At 58.2% G+C, this 19,277-nt stretch overlaps 1 protein-coding gene across 5 annotated transcripts in view; it reads left to right on the top strand.

Annotated features, from left to right (window-relative positions):
* The window catches only part of RBFOX3 (RNA binding fox-1 homolog 3), a 419,860-nt gene that overhangs the window by 97,020 nt on the left and 303,563 nt on the right, over positions 1–19,277 (top strand). For all 5 annotated transcript variants that reach the window (XM_032591117.1, XM_032591119.1, XM_032591116.1 and 2 more), the window contains exon 2: positions 8,527–8,686. The gene's annotated coding sequence lies outside the window, so the exon portion shown is untranslated. The remainder of the gene's footprint in view (positions 1–8,526; positions 8,687–19,277) is intronic.

Genomic DNA, 19,277 nt, shown 5'->3' with positions numbered 1-19,277 from the left:
TAGGTGAGACTCGGGGTTTTGGCCTTTCCATTCGTTTATTCATTCACTTTTCATCCATCCAGCAAATATTTGAGGACCTTGTATGGCGGGCGCTGGGTCTACGGTGGTGAACAGAACAGGTATCCGGCCCTCAAAGGCCGTGATTGAGTAAAGGAGCAAATTAAAATGTAATTACAGTTTACAGCAAGTACCACAAGGGAAGAGTGACGTCGGGTGGGGACGATGTCCGGTCGAGCGGTCGGGTCAGGCCTCTCGCTGGGGACGTGATCTCCACTTGAGGCTGAGAGGAGCTGGGGGGGTGGGGGGCGGGGTCCTACAAGGAAGTAGCGAGCGAGAAGGGCTCCCTTGGGGGACAGGGGACCACTGGGTCCCTTAGAAATCTGGTCCCTGCTGGACACTTTTGAAACTCTGGATACCTTCTCTTCTTGGGGTTTCTGTGGTGTTTCGCAGCCTGTCTCCCCTCTCTGTGGGGCCCCTTATTCCTCTGCACAGGCCTCCCCTACCCCAGCCCTGCCTCCCAGCATGTCCCTCATCACCTGTCCTGCCCTCTGCGCCCAGCCTGTCCTCTCACTGGGTGTTGCTGTTCGTGCCCTGGGGTTTGGCCACCGTCTGCATCGATATTTGTTGTAACCCCTGCGTCAGGTGTCTGTTGATCTAATGGTGATACCAAACCTTAGTGGCTTCAAACAGCAGTCACCTCTTAGCCCACAGTTTTGGGGGGTTCAGGAGCCTGGGAGTCTCAGCAGCTAAGGTCTTTAGCTCAGGGTCTTTCACGGGGTTCTGGTCAGCATGCTGGCTGTCAGAGGGAGGCCCCAGTTCCTGCCCTGCGGATGGATCTCTCCATGTGGCCGCTCAAGGGTCCCCACGACGTGCCGGTCAGCTTCCGCCAGCATGAGAGCAGACGATGTCATTTATGGCATGATCTCAGAACTGGGGGGCCGTCACTTCTGCTGCTGTGTCCAGCCCCTGGCACAAGGTAGGAGGGGACTGCGCCAGGGGACAGGAAGTGAGGATCGTAGGGGCCATCCTGGAGACGGGTGCCCCAATCCCCAAAGCAGGTAGACTGTCTCCTAAGCCCTACATCCTGGCACCCACCTGCCAACCACCTCCCCCCCCCACCAGATGTCCCAGGGACCCTTCAAACACAACACATCCAAATCTGAACCCAACCCCACAAGCCTTGGGAAATCATATTATGTAATTGTTAATATATGCCGAGCTGTCAAGAATAACTCGGGGTCTGCATGTAACCATATAACAAACTCCATCATCAGCCCAGCTGAAGCCCCCCGAGTCTTTCCCGCCACCCTCGCTGGTCTCCATCCACCTTATGTGAGTCTCCGTTTCTCATTTGCTCACCAGCGGTAGGCTCCAGATTGAGACTCCTGCCTTGGTTTTTACGCCTTCTACCCCGTCCACACAGGCACCAGAGAGAGCTTCTTAAGACACAAATCTGCATAGTTTCCTGCTTAAAATTCTTCAAGTGGCCGTTGAAAGTCCTTGGCTTGGTGTTCAAGGTGCTTCATGATCTGGATTCTGACTTACACGGCTGGTCTCATCTTCTCGTTCGTCCAGTCCCGGACCCGGAAAACATCTCCCTGCCCCTCTTGGTGGCTCCCTACCTGCTAGCTCGCCAGATCCACCCCTCAGTCTTTAAGACTCCCTCTGGGGTGGGCCACCTCCTCCGGGAAGCAAGAACACCCACTCGGGATGAGCGAGGTGCCTCTCTCTAAGGTTTCCACATACCCTTTGCCTCCGTCACTGATGTTTTATCTGTGATGTGTTTACTGAGCACCTATTTTGTGCCAGGCCCTGTTACAGCTGCACCCAGGAGATCTACCCTGTGGAGCTTGATGTCTCTGCACGAGCACTTATCCCACCTCTGCTGGGATTTCTTGTCACGCCGCCCTCTGCATTACCACCCCCTTGGGGATGGGCCCGTGAGGTGTTCTCATCTGTGTCCCCAGCTTCTATCACAGGAGGGACTCAGTGGATTTTCAGCGCTGGAGTGGTGCTTTGGGGGAAGGGCCAGACCGCAGGAACTGGCCGCCTTAGAGTTCCCTGGGTGTATGGAGCAGGTGTCTCTGGCTCGATCATTGATTCCTAGACACAGGCACCCAGGCTGATTCGGTGAGGGAGGCAGGGAAAACGCACAGGAGCGCCTAAGAACACTTCGGACCGTGCCCTGGGCTGCTTCTTGTCATCGACAATTTTTGCACAACCCAGCCGTGCAGCTGGGCTGGAGTTCTGTCGCATTTTGGGGACACTTCTGGCCTGGGGCCTGGCCTCATGTCAGGGGTTCTGGGCCCCCAGTGTCAGCCCTGCTGTCACTCGGGTCACACAGCCCCCAGCCTTTCCTGCTTTCCCCGACCTTGGGGAAAATTGCTTCCCGAATTACACCCCTCCATTTCGCAAGCTTTAAACACAGAGCCGGAGGACACATGAATTACATAAGGGCCTCCTCATTCCCGTTGGAGATGTTGAATAATGTAACATTTCAACAATACCTAAAGGTGCACTGTTATTATTAAAACACACTGGTGTTAAAAAGAAGAAGGAGAAGAAGTGTAGCTACAGTAAAATTGTCACAGATGCCAGAATGATAAACCCAGATGATGATGATGATTGTTATTTTTGGCCGGAAACAGGATTTCCCAAGCCATGAGGGGAGTCAGGCACGAAGCTGGTTTCTGACTTGAAAATGGAAGGAGGAGCCTCATTTATTCCGAATATTCTGTGTCCCCTATAATCTTTACTATGGGAACAAAGTGCCATGTGGTGTTCTCCCCGCTAAAGACACAGCAAATTCTGCTTTCTTAGCGGGAGTCTTGTGTTAAGCTCGGAGCTTGGTTGTTGGCTTGTGTCTGGGAGAAGCGGAGACCGAGGGGGGTCGGGGAGGTGAGAGATTGCACAGGCACGTGCCAGCACCCGTGATCGGTGCCAGGGAGGGACTGGGGACAGAAGCCGGGAGAAGGGGGCACGCGCGCTTGGCGAGGGGTAATGGCTTCGGAGAGAAGTGAGGGCAGGACGTAGTGCCTGGCCTGCCGGCTGCAGTGCCCAGGGCGTGGCGAGGGCTCCGTGTCCTACTGAACGGCGTGGTCGGTGGGACAGGTGGCTCTGCTGGGTCTGGATGTTTTGGTGTTTGTTTTGTTTTGTTTTGTTTTAAACGAATACCAAATCCTTTGTCGTTACTTTGAACTTGCCACGTTTTATCAAAGTGCAGCTGATGTGTAACTTTGCATGAGTTTAAGGTGTGCAGCTTGGTGATTGGTTGTACGTACAGATTGCGACGTGGTCGCCACACCCATCCCCTCACACATTCACACGCCTGTCTTCTCGTGATGGAGAGTTTTGAGGTCTCCTCTCTCGGCGACCTTCACGAACATGACACCGCGTTGTGGCGCAGGGTTGCAGCGCTGTGCGGGATTCACGTGGCGGTGGGAAGCGGGCCCCTGTTGGCCAGCCCCGCCCCTGCCTCTGGGCACCACCAAGCCACCAACCTGTTTGCTGTTTCTCCGGCAAATCCTCGCGGTTCCTCCCGATTTCCTTTACTTCCCGCCAGGCGGAACTGGTCGACAAAAAGGTTCTTCCCGGCAATGAAATGGGCCAGCAAAGGTGTGGTTTTGGGGAGAAAGGCCCCGTTCTGAGGCGGGCAAGCTGAGTCCCCTGGGATTTGCAGCTGCCCTTTCCTGAGTCTCTCTGGGACGGGGAACAAGAATGTAGGTGCGTGTCTGGGGCGATTGGTATCTTTATTACAGCAGATAAAACAGCGCGTGCGGGCTCGGACGTAGGAGGCTGTTCACGCGAGTCCGCAGAGGAAAGGATCGGGGACGTTCAGCTGGTCCCCCGTCACACAGCTTGTACGTGGTGGGGCTGGAGGAGAACCTGCTGCCCGCCCCAGGGCCCTAGAGCCTCCTGGGGAAGTTGCGGGCTGTGTCCGAGAGCCGGGTGGTCTGTGCCTTGTCCCCAGGCAGGTGAGAAATGGCTCTGAGTTCACGTCTTGAACTTGCAGGGCCTCGTCTGCCCAGACGTAGCCCGTGTGCCAGCAGCAGGCCCAGGGAGGGGACGTCAAATGAGGGGCAGTGACACGCCTGTGTTCCTCATCTTGAATCCCATACGTAAAGCCACTTCCCCAGATGATCCTGATTGGAAAGGACTGTTGCCGTCCCCAGCCTGCCTGTAGGTCCCCAAGTGCAGGTGAGTCTCTCTCTTTGGAGATGGGGGAAACAAGCCAGAATGGATGCTTTCCTGCTGGGCCCCTCTCCGCATGGGAAGCGGTAAGTGTGAGGGGTCTCTCGTGGGCTCAGCTGTTCACACGCAGAGAGAGAAGGCATTGCCACTCACCCCCACCTCTGGGTATCAGAGACCATCCTGCTGACTCACCCGAAGGGATGATGGTTACTTCCGCTTGTCGGTTTGGGAATTTTACAGAAAAGGTTCGCCCGTTGCACACGGTTCACGTAGATGTGGCTCCTCCTTCCTTTCGTTGTTCGTTTCACAAGCACCTGCTCAGTGTCAGCACCGTGCCGGGTAGGCACGGTGGTGAGAAAGACCAACCAACGTCTGTCCTCATGGGACCACGTTTAGTCTAGACCATGACGGTGATGATGGTGATGATGTTGGTGAGTGAGGATGATGGTGGTGATGATGATTTGGCCAGGTTCTCCCTCTCCCTTCGGTCCCTCCCCCCCTTGCCTCCCCATCCCTTCTGGACCGACACGGTCCAGCCCTGCAGTGTGCAGAGGACAGGGCCCTCAGAGAGGAATGGAAGGGCCGACTGCCCAGTACTCATAGGACTGGCGTCTGCAGGGTGGCCAGAGGACCTTATCATCCACAGTCTCTTCCAGCAGGAACCCCTGCGGGGGCCACTGCCTATTTGTGTGTTGGCTTCTTTTTGCAGAAGATACTTTTCAGAAGTGCCAGTGTTTATTTTTCCATCTTCTCTCCCTAACGGCAAGAATCCCAATAGGAGGCCATTTGGGGCCAGGGCACCAAAGGCAGCCCCAGCCTCCTGCCCCCTTGGGAGCAGAGCTGGGAGCCTGGCAGGACGCCCAGGAGACTTTAATTGGCGGCAGAGGTGGGGGGAGGGGTGGGAATGGTTTGGACAGACCTTCCCTGAGACTGCGCCTTCCCAGCCAGCTCCCTGCCCTTGCCCTTGCCCTTGGTAGGACCACGCCTGGTATTTTCCAGCTCCAGGCCCTTCTCCGGTGTCATATCCTTCTGGGGCCCCCACCACCTGTGTCCAGCCTTCCGGGGAAACTTAAGCCTCCGTCCACCCCCAAAGTAATTTTGAGGGCTTCCCCAACTAAAGCAAGGGGATTGAATCCTGAAGAAGTCGGTCGAGAGGATGGGGAAGAGTCCTCACCCTGGGGTTCTGGGCTGTCGGGGGCCTCAGAGTCCCCCACCCCCTACAGCACGAGGCACAGGGACATTGACGTTGATGGTCAGCAGTTGGAGGCTCCCTGCCTGCCTCTGGCCCCCAGGCTACACTCTGGCAGAGGTTAGAGCCGCGGGTACCTGGCACCGTGTTTGGCATGCGGTGGGGCACAGTGAATGTGGTTCCGAGGAGGGGGGAGACGCAGCTCTCTCCCCTGCTGGGTTTGGGACAACAGGCTGTGGCCTTGACCCTGGGCTTCAGCTGGACAGGCCAGAGCCGCCATGCGCTGTGAGCCCCACGGGCCTTCTCATCTCCCTTCCTTCTCCCTTTTCCCGGAGCCAGCCTTGGGGCCTTGGGGGACCTCATGGCAACTTACTTGCCTGGCCTTTGGTCTCTTACCTTCGTCTGTTCTGTGAAGAAGGAGGTGGGGCCAGTCCCTCTCCCTGGCAGCTGGGGAGCTGGGGCACCGCACTGGGGTGGGTCCTGTGTCCCTGAAAATCCGGGGGCCGGGGCCCCAGCGTCTGCACCGTGGGCAGTGGATGGTGTCTCCTTCTGCGGAGTGGGGAGAACATGCAGTGGCAATCAGGGACAAGCTGTTAAACGGTGGCCCATTTAAGAAAGCAAAGTGGGGCGCCTGGGTGGCTCAGCTGGTTGAGCGTCCGGCCTCGGCTCAGGTCATGATCTCGCGGTTTGTGGGTTCGAGCCCTGTATCGGGTTCTGTGCTGACGGCTCAGCCTGGAGCCTGCTTTGGATTCTGTGTCTCCCTCTCTCTCTGCCCCTCCCCTGCTCACACACTCTCTCTCTCAAAAATAAACATTAAAAAAAAAAAAAGGAAAAAGGAAACAAAGGGCAACTGTACCAATGGTGAGGCCAAGGCCTGGCCGAGGTAGGGCTGCTCACTGGGCTATTCGTCCCTACCCCTGTCCAGTCCCCGTGAGCCCACAGCCCATGCTCCCCCGTCTTAGCAAGCACACAGCCCAGCAACATGAAGTAACCTCTCCTCTCTGGGCCTGCGGGGCTCCCGAGGTGGGTGTGCAGAGTCGGGGTACGGGGTGCACAGCTCAGCATGCGAGTGGGGGATGGGGGGTGAGGCATCACCCTGGAGAAGGTGGCCCGGATTTCAGGAATTGTACGTAGCAATCAGTGTGGGGCCAGAGGGGTTTGGGGTCTCTCTGGACTGCTGTACTGCCCCTCTCCCCTTCCCGTCTTTGCTCCCTGTCCCTTGTCACCTTTCCACCTTTCCGTCTTGGGTTTACCTGCCAGGGGCACTGTCCACATCTCCACCTTGCTCCCGTTCCAGGGGGTCTGGTGCAGAATGAACTCCAGCCCTCGCCTTTTGTGCCCGCTGCTGAGAATCAAGCATTTGGTTCTAAGACAAGCCTGCCTACCTGCCTTCTCCGCCCCACCAGCTTGGGTCACCACCTGGAGCCTCCTGTACCTGGGGCCCTCTGCGTCCACCTGGCTCCTTTTACCTGGGCCCTGCCCCCAGCCGTCTCTGTCACTGCATTTAGCACTGACCTAGAACAACAGATCACACACTTGCTTTTCCCACTGAAAAGTGGCCTCACAGAGCTCGGGGCTGTTTTCCGTTCCCTCCGATGCCCAGCTCCTGGTGCCGTGCGTGGCATGGGCGGTCACTGCAAAGCCACGTGGTGCCTGGGCATCACTCTGGGAGCTTGGCCCTGCCGTTGGGGATGTGGGTGGTTCTCCTTTTAAGTGACTGGATTTTAGGAAAAGAAACAAACTGGTAGTCTTTCCTTTTTTAAAGCTCCGTTGTGGGGTTTCTGGGGACGTGCCAGTGGGAGTCTCTCCACTGAGGCGGGCTGGGGGGAGCCCCTCCTGGCCAGCCTGACTCAGGACTCTGCCCCAGAGCCGGTCCCTCGGGGCTGGCCAGAGAGGATGTCCCCAGCGGTGTTTCTGTCTTGCCTGCCGATGGCACGCACACAGGGTTGGAGTGAATTAAGCCAAGAAAGGACTTTCGAGGCCCAGGTGCCCCCCATCCGAAACAGCAGCCACCAGCCCCCTTGTGTTTCCTGGGAATTCGGGCTCCAGGGAGACAGTGGTCACTCTTGTACAGAAGCCTGAACGTGTGCGTGGAGGAGAATAAGGGGTGGGGGTTCGTTCGTTCGTTCATTCGTTCGTTCGTTCATTCATCCATCCATCCCCGTGACAAATACCGCGTGAGCTCCGACCGGGTGCCAGGCACATCCCAGGCACTGGGGTCCCAAGTGCTCGCCCTCGGGGTGCTTGCATTTCAGGGTGGTGCATCTGTGGGGTGGCAGCTGTGAAGTCCTGGGGGAAAATCAGGGAGCGAAGGAGGAGGGAATGCCAAGGGGATGGCCGTCAGTTTTGATAGGGTGTGCTGCTTGGGGCTGGCCACCTTACCACACATCCCCAGGCCGGGAGGGGCGATCCGCGCAGTTACACAGTTATGTAGGTGCACAGGCGTGGTGCAGGGGGAGGCGCTCTCGTGCGCGGGGCAGCCAGGAGGCCTGGGACTGCAGGAGGTGCAGGCGCTGCGAGGGTCCCGTGGGCAGAGCAGGATTCACCTGGAAGCTGTGCACCCATGGCCCCAGCGAGACCCTGCAGCGTTATTTTTGGCTTTGTCACCTGAGACAGCCCTCCCCCCGCCCCCGCCACCCACCCCCCCGCCGCCGAATCGTAAGCGTCAGGGTCCCCAAACCTGGCTTCGCCTGGCTTGTAGGTCACTGTAGCAGCTCTGGGTGTTTCCTCCCAATGACATAGGACACGGTTGGAGAGTGGCACCACCTTTCAAAAAGAGAGGGACAAGGGCGTTTCAGGAATGATGGCAGTGATGAGCCCTGGAGTTTGCAGTGGGTGAGGCAGGAAGTGATGGGACGGGCCAGACGGGACGGGGTGGGGTCAGCATTGGGGGGCGAGGGGGGAGGGGGGCCAGATACCATTTAGGGGGCATCGCAGCGGGAGGGCTGATGGGGTCCCAACGCTTTGTCTTCAGACAGGTTCCCCTCGCGTTCCCCTGGGGTGTGACCTCAGGCAGCCACCCGTTGCCTCAGTTGCCGTGCGGCGCCCCCTCTTCTCTTGTTTGCTAACACCCGTGCTCCTTTGATGTCAAAAAGAAGATGTTTGCTTCAAAGGCATTTAAACCTTTGCCTTTTCTTTTCCTTCAGGTTGAGAATCTGTCTCTGAGAACCTGAAACTTTTCCTGCCGATACGCCGCCCGCCCGTATTTCCCAGCAGCCTTCCACCCCAGAACGTTCCAGAAAGAATCCCACAGGGAGGGGGTCACCTCCCTGCTGCAGCCAAACAGACCTCACCCACCACTACCAGGTAAGGCGCCGCCGGCCACCACACCGATCCTTCAGGGAGGAGGTGGCATTTGTGATTGAGAAACATCTTACTGACCCGAGGGGATTGCCGGCTGGGGACTTTTCTGCTTGCTCGTCTTTCGTGGCCTCAGGGTCGGGATGGCCTCCGGGTCGGGATGGGGAGCGTTGGGGCAGATGCCCAGGAATGTGCTGGCTTGGGTTGGTAAGGAGTGCCTGCTGTCTGTGACCTGAAACGTGTCAGCCTGGCGGCAGAGTTATCATCCCAGGAAGGAAGGTGGGCGGGGCGCAGCGTCCACCTTCTGGGTTCAGCGCAGACTGCCGTGGAGGCCGAGGTCGGGTCTGACCTTCCCCTGCCCAGATTTCCCTGCAGCCCGGCCAGCGGCTCTGGTGTCCCCACCTGGCTCCAGAGGGGACTGGACGATTGCTCCGTGACACTTCAGCTGTACCAGGAGCTCACCCCACGACCCCAGGGTTAGCGGGTTAGCGAAAGACCGCCCCGCAGGCTCTGGGCCAGTCCCACCTCAGACGCCAGCCACAAGTCTTGGGGGCCACTTGCACTTCTGATGGACCGGCTACAAATTCCCGTGACCCTCAGTGTTGATAATCTGCTAGACTGACTCTCAGAACTTAAGAGCCGCACTCACGGTTGCGTTTCCGTAATAAGGGACACACGGAGATGGGACCGAGTCTGCCCTCACCCTGCAGGGTCAGGACAGCTCACCCTCCCCGCACATCCACGTGCTGTCCCCTCACAAAGCTGCCTGAGCTGGGAGCGTCCAGAATTTTACCGGAGTCCTATTATGTCATTGGCTCCAAGACTGGACTCTGTCCCCTGTCCCTCTCTCCCCTGAGCGGGGAAGTGAAAGCTCCAGCTCTCCAATCAGGGTCCCTCTGCCTAAGGACTCAAGAGTCACCCAGTCAGCGTGAAGTCAGGTGTGGGCATAACAGAGGACATTCCCATCCCTCGGGAGTTCCAAAGGTTTTAGAGGTTACCTCCCAGGAACCGGAGACAAAAACCGGGCACGTTATTACATCACCACGAAGGTCAGTGCAGCCCGGTCCCCACTAAGAAACTGCACACAACTCATCCAAGTTGGGGCTCATCCAAGGCCGGGCAGGAGGGACTTGGGCCCTGCATGGCAGTCCGCCTCTGTGCTGACCCTTTTCTGGGCGGAGCAAACGATGCCCATAGGAATTCTGGGCAAAGAGCCGAGGACACAGGCTGGTGTCTCCAGTACCCCTTTCGCGTGCACGCCATTAGCTTCTGCATAAGGTACAGGAGCCTTGCCAGGTCCGCACTGCTGCCTTTCTTCCCACGATCCAGATGGGCTCAGCCCTCTGCCTCGGGGTGTCTGGGGGCCTTCTTTTTGCCTAGGGTTGATCGTGTACCGACTGGTCCGTGTGCTGTCATTGAACCATACTCGCTGACTCTGTTGTGGAGGCTGCAGCTTGGTGGCGACAAAGCCAAGTCCTTGCCGTGTATCCTCCGCTGGGGACGAGTTGCACATCTCACGTCAGGTAGCGATAAGGCTGTGAAGAAGGGTGGTCAGAGGCAATCGAGGTTGGTAGAGGCTGCTGTTCTCACAGGGCAGTCCGGGCAGGCCCTGGAAGCTGATGGGGGTGAGGGAGGGAACCAGCCGAGCCCTGGGAAGAGCAGTTCAGACAGAGGGCCTGGCAAGTGCAAAGGCCCTGAGGCATGTTGGAGAAATAGCAAGAAGGTTGGTCTGCCGGGGTCCAGGGGGGAGCGGGGTGGGAGGAGATAGGGCAGACGGTGTAGGGCCTACCTGCAGAAACTTTTAGGCCAGGGGTAAGGACTTGGGGTTTTGTCTTAAAGATGGTAGGAACCGCTGTCCGACTTCAGCTCAGATCATGATCTCGCAGTTCGTGAGTGGGAGCCCCGCGTCGGGCTCTGTGCTGACAGCTCAGGGCCTAGAGCCTGCTTCGGATTCTGTGTCTCCCTCTCTCTCTGCTCCTCCCCTGCTCATGCTCTGTCTGTATATCTCTCTCTCTCTGTTTCAAAAATGAGTTAAACATTAAGAAATTTGAAAATAAAAGATGGCAGGAGCCACTGAAGGCCTCTGAGCAAGGGGTTGAATCAGCAGACTCGAGTTGTGTGCAGATGACATTGCCTTCTGTGTGGGGAGTGGATGGGGAAGGAGGTCAGGGCAGAAGCAAGGCCACCATAAGGAGGTTCCTGCTTGTCCCAGGGAGGGGGGGGCTATGCCACGGACCCAGGATGTGAAGGGTGGGTCTGGGGATGTGTTTGAGATGAGAATTTTCAACAGCCACCTTTCTGCACGGAAATGATTCTGTCACATCACTGCTAGACCTTCGGGGACCCCTTAGAAAGCCTGCGAAGGGAAGTCATATACTGCAGCTGTGCTGGGCAGGGGAGCCAGGCCATGCGACCGTTCCAAAAGTCTCGATCCCATGGACCTTCGGAATCCTTCGGGACCGGGGGTCCCCTCAGTGCTACCATAAAACCACCCATAGTGGACGCACAGCTTGGGGCTGACCTCATTGCGGGCCAAGCCACCCTGGGGTCATGCACCGTCCCCTAAATCTCAGGATCCTGGGTCTAAGCAAGTGCCCGTGGCACTGCCCCGGGGAAAGAGCAGTAGAGTGCAGACCTCCTGTGGGCAGGTGACCCCTGAGAAGATGCTTTTCCTTGAAGGTGATTGCAGGGCCCAGCTTTGGGTGAAAAGGTAAATTCTTGGGGGTGTCAAAGCCAAAAGCACCAGACTGGCCGGTCCCGGCTGGCAGGTCTGGGAAACTCGGGGCTCAGTGGGGCCTGTGCAAGTCCCTTTGGGCCTGGAGCTGCGTCTCCCCTCGTTGATGCCAAGGCACACTCTGACATCGTGAAGTGGGCGATATGCTTTGGAGTCTCCTTCCTCCCCGGGGGGAGGCGAGGGGTGGGCCAAGGGGAAAGAAAGCACCAGGGGAGACTCGCGTGTCCCTGTTGCGCCGAGCAGTTTGAAGCCTGCAGAGGAAGCTGGGCTGTGTTCTGCCTTTTAGTCCACTTCAGGCGACTGGTGGGTCTCCTCCGAAGGGAGAGGCCAGGCCCACGGAGCGGTGGTCTGGCGTGCCAGCCGCTGTTCTCGAGGGGACCCAGACAGGCCCTCCGGAGGGAGCCAGGCCCACCCCCGGGCCCCCAGTGCGTCGAGCTCTGATGTCTGGAAGGAAAATCGGGGAGAGGCAGCAGGCATCCCAATCCCTCCCCCTCTCAGAGGCCCCCCGTCCGTGATTTCATGACGCCCGGTGGAGCGTGCCCTGGCCTCCGCTGGCAGGAGGAGAGCCAGCTGGGGGATGGAGGTTTGGGGGAAGCCAGTGAGGGGGAGAGGGCGTGAGGCGCTCCCGCACGCCTTCCACGGTGGTCGCCGGGGTCAGTCATGGGCAGTGTCAGTGCAGGCGTGAACCCGAAGGAGCCCGTGCTGCAGCGCGTGGGGCTGGTCCATCCCCTGGGGCTGCGGGGCCATTTAGTGCACGCAGCTCCCCATCACTGCAGGGGCGTCCTTGCTGGCGGGGAGGGGGCACCTCTTCTGCCTTGGAAAGCGTCCCATGGATTAGATCCCATTTTAAGGCTCATCCTTCCGATGTGGATTCAGTTTGGGTTTTACTGTGTAGTAAATGCTGAGTCCCTATTGAAAACGTGGGTGGAAATTAACCTGCTACAAAATGAGATTCGTTTCTTGCGTGCAGTGGTGGAGGCCTGGGGCAGATCAGTGCTTCAGGTCACCGGGGAGGGAGCCCGCTTACCAGTGACCTGGAGAAACTCACGGTGGGCATCTTGGCTGTTGTGTCCGGCCCTCTCCCCTCCCCCTTGCCGTTCTCTGAATCCTTCGGAACCACAACCACCCGGCCTCCGTCTGTGTGTCAGGCTCCTCCTCCTCCAGATGCTTTTGGACTGGGGGGCGGGGGGGAAGGGGGCCTTGTTCTGGAAGCCGAGACGACACAACAAGGCCCTCTGCCCTGACCTCTGGCCCCTCAGAGGCTGCCCCTGAAACCTGCAGGGGAGGAGACGGTCCAGCCAGAGCTCACGCTTCCTGCTCAAGAAGAAAGGCTTTGGCCCGGCCAGAGGTACCGCTTCAACTCCTTTAAACACGGCCACACGAGGGGGCGGCGTGTGCCCGAGAGCAGGGGCTGCTGCGCTCGTGTTGGGGCCGAGGGCGAACGTGTCATAACTGTGCAGCTGGTGCACGTCGGGCGTTGCCCCCTTCAGCACGAGAACCCATCTGTCTACCCCGGCCGCCCCGCCCCCCCCTTGGGGACGGACCCCGGAGCTGCAACATGCAACTTCCCATAAATCATCCCCGAATGGGCGCGCTTCCTGTGCCATCCATCACGCCCCGTCTCTTGTCTGCTTGTTTTTAAAAGCTGTTAAACTGGAATCCATCACATGGCATCCTCGGGGGGCCAAGCAGAAGCAGAGGCTGCCCGCATCAGCAATATTAATGCACACAGAGCTTTCTAGAGCATCGAGGCAAATGTCTCCCCCGTGGTGGGGAGAGGGAGAGCATGGCTTTATCTAGTTACGCCAGAAGCTAATGGGATGTTTTTCTGACATTGGAGTTGATACATTCCTGCCACGCATGAGGAGGTCCTGGTGCTGCTGGTGGAGCTGGTAATGCCACCTGAACGGTGCCGTGGTGTTTCCGCCTTCTCGTAGGGGCACCTGACTTCCTCCTGTACCCGACAGTTGCTCTCGAAGACGGTAGCTTGAGCCAATCTGTGGAGACATGGATCCTTCTAGGAACATCCGTGGTTCCTCTTTCTTTCATTGCTAAATGTTTTTGGAAAGGAGGATCCGGGAAGGGTGTCGAGTTCAGCTTTAATCCTTGTTTCTGGAACAGGTTCCGGGCATGTGCCCTTGAGGAAGGGAGAGGAGGGGGACCTGGAGCCCTCCCTCCTGCCTCCCCTACTCCCCTCCCCTTCCTCCATGGTTTAGCCGTGGCTGGAATCTTCCCGGCTGTCCTTAGCATCCATGGAATGAACTCGTGCGGCTCTGTCTCTGGGAGCCCCTGTGTCTGTCCCAGACAGATCTCACAAACCTGGGGGCAGCGGGGATGTCTCATCCCACCTACATTTGGCTTCCCCGCTTTCCTTTTCTTTGCCCCATTTGTGTTGGTTGAAGGATAAACCTCATCCTGTGGGCACTGGTGAGACATTTGTAAAACAACAGAAGAGCAGGACAGTGTTTTGTCCTGGTGGCTTTGGAGCCCTGTGAGTGAGCTGCCCTGGGTGGGGCGGGGGGGGGGGGGGCCTGGATGGGTCCTGGACAGGTGCCTGGTGGGAGCATTGCCCTCCCTCCACCCCAGGAGCGGTCCAATTAGAGCCCATTAGTCACTCAGTGTGTTGGAGCATTTAGAACAATTAAAGGTGAGAAGAGTTTCCAGATGCAGCCTCAGTGCTGGTGCTGGAAGGCAGGCTCTGCTGTTCCTCCCCAGATGGCAGTCGTCTGGAGAGCCCGCAGCCCTCTCGCGGGAGCGGGCCTGGTCCCCGCGGCCCCAGAGCCCGCAGCCTCGGGAGGGAGAACCCTGAGGCGGCCCTGGGGCTGCCCTGACCCGGGAGCACAGCCTGGGGGTGGGGATTAAAACAGCAGAAACAGATCCTGTCACAGTGCCGGGGGCTGGGTGTCAAGGTGTCAGCGGGGCCGCGCCCCCTCCCCCAGATGCTGGTGGCTGCCGGCAGTGCTTGGTGCTCCCTGGCCGGTAAACCCATCGTGTCATCCTCTGCCTCCATCACCACGTGGCTTCTCCTCCGCTCTGTGTGCCTGCCTGGCCCTGTGCCTTCGCGTGGTGACGCCCTCTGTGCGTGTGCGCTGCAAATCTCCCTCGTCCGGTGAGGACACCGGCTGTTGGGTCGGGGCCACCCCATTCCAGTAGGACCTCCTCTCATCTTCACCCTTGACCACATCTGCAAAGACCCTCTTTTCAAATGAGATCACATGCATGGGTTCTGGGGGTCAGAGGGACAAGATTCTACCTACTACATCTCCCAAGACTGCTGGGAGGAAGGTGAGCCCAGGCACCGAGCTGTCCCCCCACTGCCTTTGGCCCCATGGATTCCACTCAGACACTAGGATTCTCACCAGTTCTTTTATTGTTACTTATTTTAACGTTTATTTATTTTTGAGAGAGGGAGAGACAGACAGAGCACGAGCAGGGGAGGGGCAGAGAGAGAGAGGGAGACACAGAATCCGAAGCAGCTCCAGGCTCTGAGCGGTCGGGACAGAGCCCGATGCGGGGCTCGAACTCGTGAACCGCGAGATCATGACCAGAGCCGAAGTCAGGCGCTCAACCGACCCAGAGCCACCCAGGCGCCCCTCTCGTCTGTCCTTTTGAAGACGATGATGCCTGTAGGCCAGTCAGGAAGTGAAGGCCAGCATGACCCTGAGCTGTAAGACGAGCCTTCTCAATGCAACCCTTCCCCAAGCTTACAGATCCTCCTTAACGACAGCAGGAGGCACCGGCGCCCCGTGGTCATCGGCTGGGAGCCTTTCTTGTGTCCCCGACTCGCTCTTCTCCACCCACCTCCCGCCATCCCACTGTTGAGAGCGGTCTTGAGAACAAAAACCAAGAATTAAAAGGCCAGCCTCCCCCTCCCCCCAAATCTAGGCCTGAAATGAACCGTTTTCGGTCCAAGTCTGGGTCACACAGTTTTGTTTTGCTGGCGAGGGTCTCCCTGCAGGAAGGAGGCGGGTGCGAGAAGGTGAGGGGGGAAAACCCGGGGGAGCCAGTGGGACCCTGTACGCGGTCGGGCTACAGTCGTGGAACATGCTGGCTCAGAAGACCCAAGGAGGCCGGCAGGGCCCGGGAGGAATAAAGCCAAGCTGACAGTCGCAGAAGTGAGAATCTGGAAGCGGGGGGGGGGGGGGGGGGGGGGGGGGGGGGGGGGGGGAGCCTACAAGGACACTAGAGAGAGGGCCAAACGGCGCCGGGGACAAGGAGGAACACACGCGGAAGACAGAGCCTGGGGACAAGCTGTCCTGATGTTTACAGATGCAAAAGTCAAACGTGGGTGAGGTGGCCTCCTGGGAAAACTTTTGTTCCTGATCCGGATAAGGGCCGTGTCTCCAGGCTGAGCTGGGAAATGGTTGTTGCCATCAACAGGTGCACGGAGGGGAGGGAGGGACCATCTTCATGCCCCAGGATGCTGGTCGGCACACGTGGGCACGCAGGACCCGAAGGGTCCCGTCACCCAGAGTTGCTGTGTGCAACGTGTGACTTAAAGATGTCCCAGGCGGAGCCACACGCCGGTCCCGTGTCACCGATTCTGGGTTCAAACTGGGTTATGACCCCGGGGGCCACGAGGGTTTGTGGGTCACTGTTTTTGCTGACCCCGCTGCCCAGCGGGCACCCATCTGGTTCCGTGGGACCCTCACTTTGTTTCTCTGCACGGACACGCAGGCTGGCAGTGAACGGACAAACGGACAAGCAAGGGTTTTTATGGTCTGGGAGAAAACTCTTTCTTTTAATCCAGTCTGCAAGGATACATTAACTATCCCTAGGCCTGGCGCTTTCAAAGACATCTGTGTTCTGTGGGGCAAAGAGCAGACAAGGAGGGTCAGCAAATGTCTCAGGAAGAAAAATTAATCTAGAGGTAGAGGTGGGGACTGGGCCAGCTTTCGTGTTGGGTGTGCGCGTGTAGGAGAGAAGGCACAGGCAGGACAGAGTCCGTTCTCTCTGCTTCCGTGGGGTGGGAGAGGAGGTAGAGATTGGACAGATGGCGTTTTTGAGTGACCTTGTGTCGCCGAGCACTGCTGAGTACCGCCGGCTGGAGGTGCAGGAGGCTCGTGGGGTGTGGCCACCCGCAGCTACCAGTGGGGGTTCATCAGGATGTCAGCGTTACGGAAGGCCCTGGAAGCCATCAGAAGATAAGCCCAAGTTCAAGGAAGATCAAACAGCACTGTCCTGGAACACCTTCACGAGGGAGGCCTGGAGAGTCTGACGTATCGATGGCGTGGAGACCAGTCAGGCGGGTGTCCTGGGGTGACACGTGCACGCGGACTCTCCACCCGAGGTTCCCGTTGCTAGGTTGACATGTGTCATCCTTGTGAATCCTCGTGACAACCCAAGGAGCTGAGTTCCCACCAGGAAACTGAGCCACAGATGAAGGATTAGCCCGGGGTCGTCCAGACTTGGAACCCACGTGGCTCTCTGGGGACAGCACTGGCTCAGGACGCCTGTCTCGAATGATCCAAATCAGAGCTACTCGGGGCGCCTGGGGGGGCTCAGTCGATTCAGCGTCTGACTTCGGCTCAGGTCATGATCTCATGGTCCGTGGGCTCCAGCCCCAAGTCAGGCTCTGTGCTGACAGCTTGGAGCCTGGAGCCTGCTTCCGATTCTGTGTCTCTCTTTCTCTCTGCCCCTCCCCCGCTGGCACTCTGTCTCTGTCTGTCTCTCAAAAATAAACGTTGAAAAAAATTTACAAATCAGAGAGCTACTCAAGGTGAGGTCTGTGGACAGAGCATGCCCTTGAGCCACTGCCCCTGGTCCCTGGAAGATGAGGGCAGGGCCTGGGAATAAGCACGGAGAGTCGTTTATGAGAGTGACTTCATAGCTCGTGGATCCATTCGTGAGAAATTGGGCTTTGTATCTTGTCTTTTTTATTCCGTGTTTCCCAGTAATCCCTTTCGTATGGCATCTCCGTTCCTTACGTACAGAGCCCTTCATCACAGGTGCTTTGAGCAGGCCTGACTGGAGAGGGTACCCGTCACATCTCAAATAGGCTGTGACACGGGCCAGCACACCCAGAGCGGGGTCCTGCCTCGAGAACGTGCCTCGGTGACGTCGGGTGTGCGGGGGACTCTACTGTGCTGAGGCTGCCGTAACAAAGACCACAGCCCGGGTGGCCTCGCAGTTCTGGAGGCTGGATGTCCAGGATCCAGGTGGTGGCCGGGGCGGTCTCTCCCGAGGTCTCTGTTCTGGGCTCGCAGCCGGCCACCTTCTCCCTGTGTCCTCACAGGGTCCTCCCCCTGTGCGTGTCTGTGTCCTGATCTCCTCTTCCAAAAGAACACCAGCCACGGGTGGGTTAATGTAACGACCTCTAAAAGCCCCGTCTCCAGATGTGGTCACATTCTGAGGTGCTGCTGGGGCTTAGGGCTTGAACATGTGAGTTTTGGGGATACGCGGTTCAGCCTATAACAGAAGGGTACGTAAGAATTTCCTGTACTCTTTTTGGAATTTCTTGTGAATCGTAAATGATCTGAAAACAGTAGTTTTTTTTTTTTAAGGGTATGCATCTCTCTCCCCAAACAGCACGGCCACTGTGTTTGTCTCCACAGGGTCCCTGAAGGCCTGCCCATCGTCCTCGGTTTGGGGGAACGGCTCCCTGGGAGGGATACCAGGTTGGCATGGCCCCGGCCTCACCCTCTCTGCTTTCTGTCCTCAGGTGCTGTCCCTCCCCCCGTGCAGAGGGCACCTGGGAGGCGTGCGCAGCGGGCTCTGGGGCTGCCCTCCTTCATTCTCTGCCCGTGGAGGTTCTCTTGGGTCCCTGTCTCCCCTCCTCTGCTCGTCCCCCTTCCTCTTGGGTTTTAAGGGCACCGGCTTCTGCTGCTGCCTTGTTCCCCTCCCCCAGCTCTGCACGTGGTAGGTTTCCCGAAAGGCTTTCCATAGAACGTCCCGGATACAGCGTTCGGACGGTGGTTTAGTCGTACCTCTTGGAATGCTCTCCCCTAACTCTGGGAACAGTTGAATCATGGGTCACATGTGGCCCTCTGGGTGTGACGGAGGAACCACCAGATGGGGCTGTGACAGCAGACCTGCGTCTGCACACGTTTCCTGTGTGGCAGACCCTGCCCATTCCCCACTAGGCAGCGTGTACAGACGACTTACCCACGTGTCCACCAACCTGTGCATCCACTCGTCCGCCCTTGTACCTTTCATCCATCCAAGTACGTGTGTATCCATCCATCCGTCCGTTCTTCCGTGTGTCTCTTACGCGTATACGTACGTGTGTGGGTGTCTGTTCATCTGTCTGTCCGTCTGCCCATCCCCTCTTTCTCTCTGGAAGTCTTTGTTTATTTTCATCGCTCGTTATTACTAATATTGCAAAGATGATTTTGAAAACTTCATCCGTTCTTGATCTTATCGGGGTGGTCAGGGCAGACGATCACAGTTGTGTTTCTTTGCCGAGCTGAGGCTTAATGCAGCTCTCAGGACTCGGCAAACGCACGAGGGCGGGAAAGCTAAGATGTGGGAAAGGAGAAGAGGAAGGAGGAAAGCCAGGAAGGGACGTGGAAATATGCCAGAGGAACCTTGTGGAGTGACGGTCGGGACTGGGGGGGGGGGCCTGTGACATCTGACTCTGACTTCCACGGTCTGGCCCCCGCCCCCCGGAACCTGTCCTGCCCCCTGCCTGTGTCCTGGCTGTCCCACCCACATTATTGCCTCTCTGTGGGCTCCTGTTCCCCCCTCCCCCGCCTTCCCACAGCTGGTGACTGTCCAGCTGCTCCTTCTGGCCAAGTGCAACTTCCATGGCTCCACGACGGCTTCGGATGGGGCAGAGCCGGGCCTGGGCTGCAGGAGAAATCGGAGGCTCAGAGAACAGGATGGGGGAGGCCAGGGGGAGGGAGGACAGACTCTGGAGACCCC

Source organism: Lynx canadensis, chromosome E1 (genome assembly GCF_007474595.2).
Source record: "Lynx canadensis isolate LIC74 chromosome E1, mLynCan4.pri.v2, whole genome shotgun sequence".
NCBI classification, from domain to species: Eukaryota; Metazoa; Chordata; class Mammalia; order Carnivora; family Felidae; genus Lynx; species Lynx canadensis.
The sequence above is the reverse complement of the archived record's forward strand: the minus strand, read 5'-3'. Positions and strand labels throughout refer to the sequence as shown.